The sequence below is a fragment of the Bos mutus genome, chromosome 15 (genome assembly GCF_027580195.1).
Source record: "Bos mutus isolate GX-2022 chromosome 15, NWIPB_WYAK_1.1, whole genome shotgun sequence".
NCBI classification, from domain to species: domain Eukaryota; kingdom Metazoa; phylum Chordata; class Mammalia; order Artiodactyla; family Bovidae; genus Bos; species Bos mutus.
The window spans coordinates 36,480,442-36,486,420 of NC_091631.1; the positions used below are offsets into that span (position 1 = coordinate 36,480,442).

The 5,979-nt window shown below is 39.2% G+C and overlaps 1 non-coding gene across 1 annotated transcript; it reads right to left on the reverse strand.

The window, feature by feature from the left end:
• Positions 1-4,269: 4,269 nt before the first annotated feature.
• On the reverse strand, positions 4,270-4,373 carry LOC138991044 (U6 spliceosomal RNA). Its single transcript, XR_011467092.1, has one exon. It is a non-coding gene; the product is annotated as a U6 spliceosomal RNA (small nuclear RNA).
• Positions 4,374-5,979: the final 1,606 nt, after the last annotated feature.

The window sequence follows — 5,979 nt, forward strand, 5'->3', positions numbered from 1 at the left end:
TGCTTGTTAGGTTTTGTTTTTGTTTTTTTTTTGGCCAAGCTGTGTGGCTTATGGGATCTTAGTTTGTGGACCAGGGATTGAACCTCAGCCCTTGGCAGTGAAAGCATGGAATCCTAAGCGCTGGACCACCATGAAAGTTCCATCATTTTGGTTTTGGTTTTTTAACAATGTACTGCATTTTGTTTGTTTTTTAATTAAGCATTTTTTCTGAGATAATTGTAGATTTATGTGTTGCTTTAAAAAATAATGGGGCTTTCCTGGTGGCTCAGATGGTAAAGAATCTGCCTGCAATGCGGCAGACCTGGGTTTGATCCCTGGGTTGGGAAGATCCCCTGAAGAAGGAACGGCAATCCACTCCAGTATTCTTGCCTGGAGAATTTCATGGACAGAGAAGCCCAGCCAGCTACAGTCCATGGGGTCGCAAAAAGTCGGACATAACTGAGCACCTTTCACTTAAAAAATAATATGGAGAGATTTCATTTACTTTTTACCCAGTTCCCTCCAAAGGCAGTACCTTGCAAAGCAATACCACAACCAGAATATCAACATTGTTACTGTCAAGACACAGAACACTTTCATGCTACAGCAATTTCTAATATGATCCTTTTATAGCCACACCCATTCCTGTCCTACATCTACCCTTTCCTTAGTCTCTGGCAACCACTAGTATCCATCCATGTCTATAATTTTGTCATTTTTAGGATGTTACAGAGATGTATCATATCTATTATATTGTGACTGGCTTTCTTTCACTTAGTATAGCTCTCTGGAGATTAATTCAGGTGATTCATGAATCAATAACTCATTCTTTATTATTGCCAAGAAATATTCCATGGTATAGATGGGACACAGTTTAATAGTTCACCCATTAAAGGACATTTGCATTGTTTCCAGTTAGGAAACAATTTTATTATGAAAAAAGCTGTTATAAACATTCATATGCAAATTTCTTTGTGAACAGTCTGCATTTCTCTGGGAAAAAGGCCTAGGAGCTCAGTTATTGGATTATATGATATTCCAATCCTAAAAGCTATTTCAAATCCTAAAAGATGATGCTGTTAAAGTGCTGCACTCAATATGCCAGAAAATTTGGAAAACTCAGCAATGGCCACAGGACTGGAAAAGGCCAGTATTCATTCCAATCCCAAAGAAAGGCAATGCCAAAGAATGTTCAAACTACTGCACAATTACATTTATCTCACATGCTAGCAAAGTAATCCTCAAAATTCTCCAAGCCAGGCTTCAATAGTACGTGAACCAAGAGCTTCCAGATGCTCAAGCTGGATTTAGAAAAGGCAGAGGAACTAGAGATCAAATAGCCAACATCCATTGGATCATTGAAAAAGCAAGAAAATTCCAGAAAAACATCTACTTCTGCATTATTGATTATGCCAAAGCCTTTGACTATGTTCAGCTCAGTTGCTCACTCATGTCCAACCCTTTGTGACCCAATGGACTGCACCATGCCAGGCTTCCCTGTCCATCACCAACTCCCAGAGCTTGCACAAACTCATGTCCATTGACTCAGTGATGCCATCCGACCATCTCATCCTCTGTCATCCCCTTCTCCTCCTGCCTTCAATCTTTCCCAGCATCAAGGTCTTTTCCAATGAGTCAGTTTTTCGCATCAGGTGGCCAAAGTATTAGAGCTTCAGCTTCAGCATCAGTCCTTCCAGTGAATATTCAGGACTGATTTCCTTCAGGATTGACTGGTTGGATCTCCTTGCTGCCCAAGGGATTCTCGAGTCTTCTCTGACACCATAGTTCAAAAGCATCAATTCTTCGGCACCCAGTTTTCTTTATGGTCCAACTCTCATATCTATACATGACTACTGGAAAAACCATAGCTTTGACTAGATGGACCTTTGCTGGCAAAGTAATGTCTCTGCTTTTTAATATGCTGTCTATGTTGGTCATAGCTTTTCTTCCAAGGAGCAAGTGTCTTAATTTCATGGCTGCAGTCGCCATCTGCAGTGATTTTGGAGTCCAAGAAAATTAAGAAAATTAAACTGTTCCCATTGTCTCCCCATCTATTTGCCATGAAGAATGGGACCAGTTGCCATGATCTTAGTTTTTTGAATGTTGAGTTTTAAGCCAGATCTTTCACTCTGGTCTTTCACTTTCATCAAGAGGCTCATCAGTTCCTCTTCACTTTCTGCCATAAGGGTGGTGTCATCTGCTTTTCTGAGTTTATTGATATTTCTCCTGGAAATCTTGATTCCAGCTTGTGCTTCATCCAGCCCGGCATTTTGCATGATGTACTCTGCATATTAGTTAAATAAGCAGGGTGACCATATACAGCCTTGACATATTCTTTTCCCAATTTGGAATCAGTCTGTTTCATTTCCAGTTCTAATTGTTGCTTCTTGACCTGCATACAGATTTCTCAGGAGGCAGGTAAGGTGGTCTGATATTCCCATCCCTTAAAGAATTTTCCACAGTTTGTTGTGATCTACAATCAAACGCTTTGGTGTAATCAATACAGCAGAAGTAGATGTTTTACTGGAAATCTCTTGCAAATTGCCAACAGATGGTGGCAATTTGATCTCTAGTTTCTTTGCCTTTTCTAAATCCAGCTTGAACATCTGGAAGTTCTCGGTTCACATACTGTTGAAGCCTGGATTGGAGAATTTTGAGTATTACTTTGCTAGCATGTGAGATGAGTGCAATTGTGCAGTAGCTTGAACAATCTCTAGCATTGCACTTCTTTGGGATTGGAATGAAAACTGACCTTTTCCGGTCCTGTGGCCACTGCTGACTTTTCCAAATTTGCTGGTATATTGAGTGCAGCACTTTCACAGCATCATCTTTTAGGATTTGAAATAGCTCATCTGGAATTCCATCACCTCCACTAGCTTTGTTCATAGTAATGCTTCATAAGGCCCACTTGACTTCTACTTCCAGGATGTCTGGCTCTGGGTGAGTGATCACACCATTGTGTGACTGTGTAGATCACAAACCATCGTTTGACTATGTAGATTACAACAAACGGGAAAATTCCTCAAGAGAGGGAAATACCAGACCATCTTACCTGCCTGGTGAGAAATCTATATGCAGGTCAAGAAGCAACAGTTAGAACTGGAAATGAAACAGACTGATTCCAAATTGGGAAAAGAATATGTCAAGGCTGTATATGGTCACCCTGCTTATTTAACTTATATGCACCATGCAAAATGCCAGGCTGGATGAAGCACAAGCTGCACTCAAGATTGCCAAGAGAAATATCAATAATCTCAGATACGCAGATGACACCACCCTTATGGCAGAAAGTGAAGAGGAACTGAAGAGCCTCATGATGAAAATGATAGACCAGAGTGAAAAAGCTGGTTTAAAACTCAGCATTCAAAAACTAAGATCATGGCAACTGGTCCTGTTACTTCATGGCAAATAGATGGGGAGACAATGGAAACAGTGAGAGACTATTATTGGGGGCTCCAAAATCACTGTAGATGATGACTGCTGCCATGAAATTATAAGGCACTTGCTCCTTGGAAGAAAAGCTATGACCAACATAAACAGCAGAGACATTATTTTGCTGACAAAGGTCCATCTAGTCAAAGCTATGGTTTTTCCCGTAGTCACATACAGATATGAGAGTTGGACCATAAAGAAAGCTCAGCGCCAAAGAATTTATGTTTTTGAACTGTGGTGTCAGAGAAGACTCTTAAGAGTCCCTTGGGCAGCAAGGAGATCCAACCAGTCAATCCTGAAGGAAATCAGTCCTGAATATTCATTGGAAGGACTGATGCTGAAGCTGAAGCTCTAATACTTTGGCCACCTGATGCAAAAAACTGACTCATTGAAAAAGACCCTGATGCTGGGAAAGATTGAAGGCAGGAGAAGTGGACAACAGAAGATTAGATGGTTGGATGGCATCACTGAATTGATGGACATGAGTTTGAGCAAGCTCCAGGAGTTGGTGATGAACAGGGAAGCCTGGCGTGCTGCAGTCCATGGGGTCGTAAAGAGTTGGACATGACTGAGCGATTGAACTGAACTGATGATAGTTCCATGTTTAAGAAATTCCAAAACTGTTTTCCAGATTAGTATACTGTTTAACAGTTCCACCAGCAATGTATAAACAAATGATCTAGCTTCTCCACATCCCTGTCAATATTTAGTATCACCACTATTTTTCATTTAGTCACTCAGATAGTTGTGTAAGAATACCTCATTGTGGCTCAATTTGTAGTCCTCTAATGATTGACTGTGTTGAATATCTTTTTAAATATTAATTTATTTATTTTAATTGGAGGCTAATTACTTTACAAAAATATGGAACGCCTCACAAATTTGCACATCCTTGCACAGGGGCCATGCTAATCTTCTCTGTATCGTTCCAATTTTAGTATATGCGCTGGCTAAGCGAGCACTGTTGAATATCTTTTCATGTGCTTATTTGTCATCTGTATATCATTTCTGACCAAATATTAGTTCATATCTTTCACCCATTTTCTAATTGGATTTTTGGGTTTGCTTCCCACTCCAGTACTCTGGCATGGAAAATCCCATGGATGGAGGAGCCTGGTAGGCTGCAGTCCATGGGGTCGCTAAGAGTTGGAGACGACTGAGTGACTCCACTTTCACTTTTCACTTTCATGCATTGGTGAAGGAAATGGCAACCCACTCCAGTGTTCTTGCCTGGAGAATCCCAGGGACGGGGGAGCCTGGTGGGCTGCCGTCTATGGGGTCACACAGAGTCGGACACGACTGAAGCAACTTAGAAGCAGCAGGAGCAGCAGCAGCAGCATACATTCTAGATATCAAGGCTATTTCGGATATGTGGCGTGCAAATTTTTCTCCAATTCTGTAGCTTGTCTTGTCATCCTCATACAAAGATCTTTTGTAAACATTTAAAAAATTGAACTACAATCTATCAGTTCTTCTTTTTATGTATCATGCTTCTGCTCTCAAGTCTAAGAATCTTGCCTAGTTTTGGGCAACAAAGACTTTCTTATATTCTTTTCTAAGTTTTAATGTTACATTTTACATTCAAGTTATTTAATTAGAGTTAATTTCTGTTTTGAGGTTTATTTAGAGGTGTTTTTTTTTTTTTTTGCCCATGAATGTCCAAATTGCTCCAACATCATTTGTTTAAAAGGTTATCTTTCTTCCATTGAGTTGATTTTACACCTTTGTCAAAAATCAGTTGGGCATGTTTGTGTGGTTCTCCTCCTGTATTCTCTATTCTGTTCCACTGATCTATGTATCTGTCCCTCTGCCAATATCACAGTCTTGATTATTGTAGCTATATAATAAGTCTTGAAATGGGACAGAGTGAGTCCTCCTACTTTATTCTCCTTTTTTGAGATTGTGTTAGCTATTCTAGTTCCTTTGCCTTTCCATTGAAGTTGTAAAATAATCTTATCTATACCTACAAAATATCTTGCTGAGACACTAAGGACATCTGTATAATGTTGAGTCTCCCAGTCCATGGTGATGGTATGTCTCTTCTTTCTCAACAGCATTGTGTTGTTTTCGGTGTACAAGTCCTGTATACAATTTTGAGTGATTATAAATGGTATTATATTTTTAATTTCAATTTTCATGTGTTCAGTGCTAGTATATAGAAATGTAAACTTAAAAAAAAAAAAAAAGACAGAAATGCAACCTTGCTGAACTCACTTATTAATTCTAGGCTTTTTTTTTTTTTGGCCAATTCCCTTGCATTTTCTTCAGAAATTATCTTGTCATATGGAAATAGGGACAGTTTTGTTTCTTCCTTTATGATCTGTATGCTTTTTATCCCCTTTTCTACCTCATTTGACTAGCTAAATCTTCTAACACTGTTAAATAAAGTGGTGAGAGTGAGCATCCTTGCCTTGTTCCTGATCTAGGGGAAAACATTCAATCTTTCACCATAAACTGTAATAGTAACTGTATTTTTTGAGTTAGCTATTGTTTTCTATAACTTAAAGTTCCTCTTTATTATTATCTTTCTGAGAGTTTTTGTCATGACATGCTGCTGAATTTTGCCAA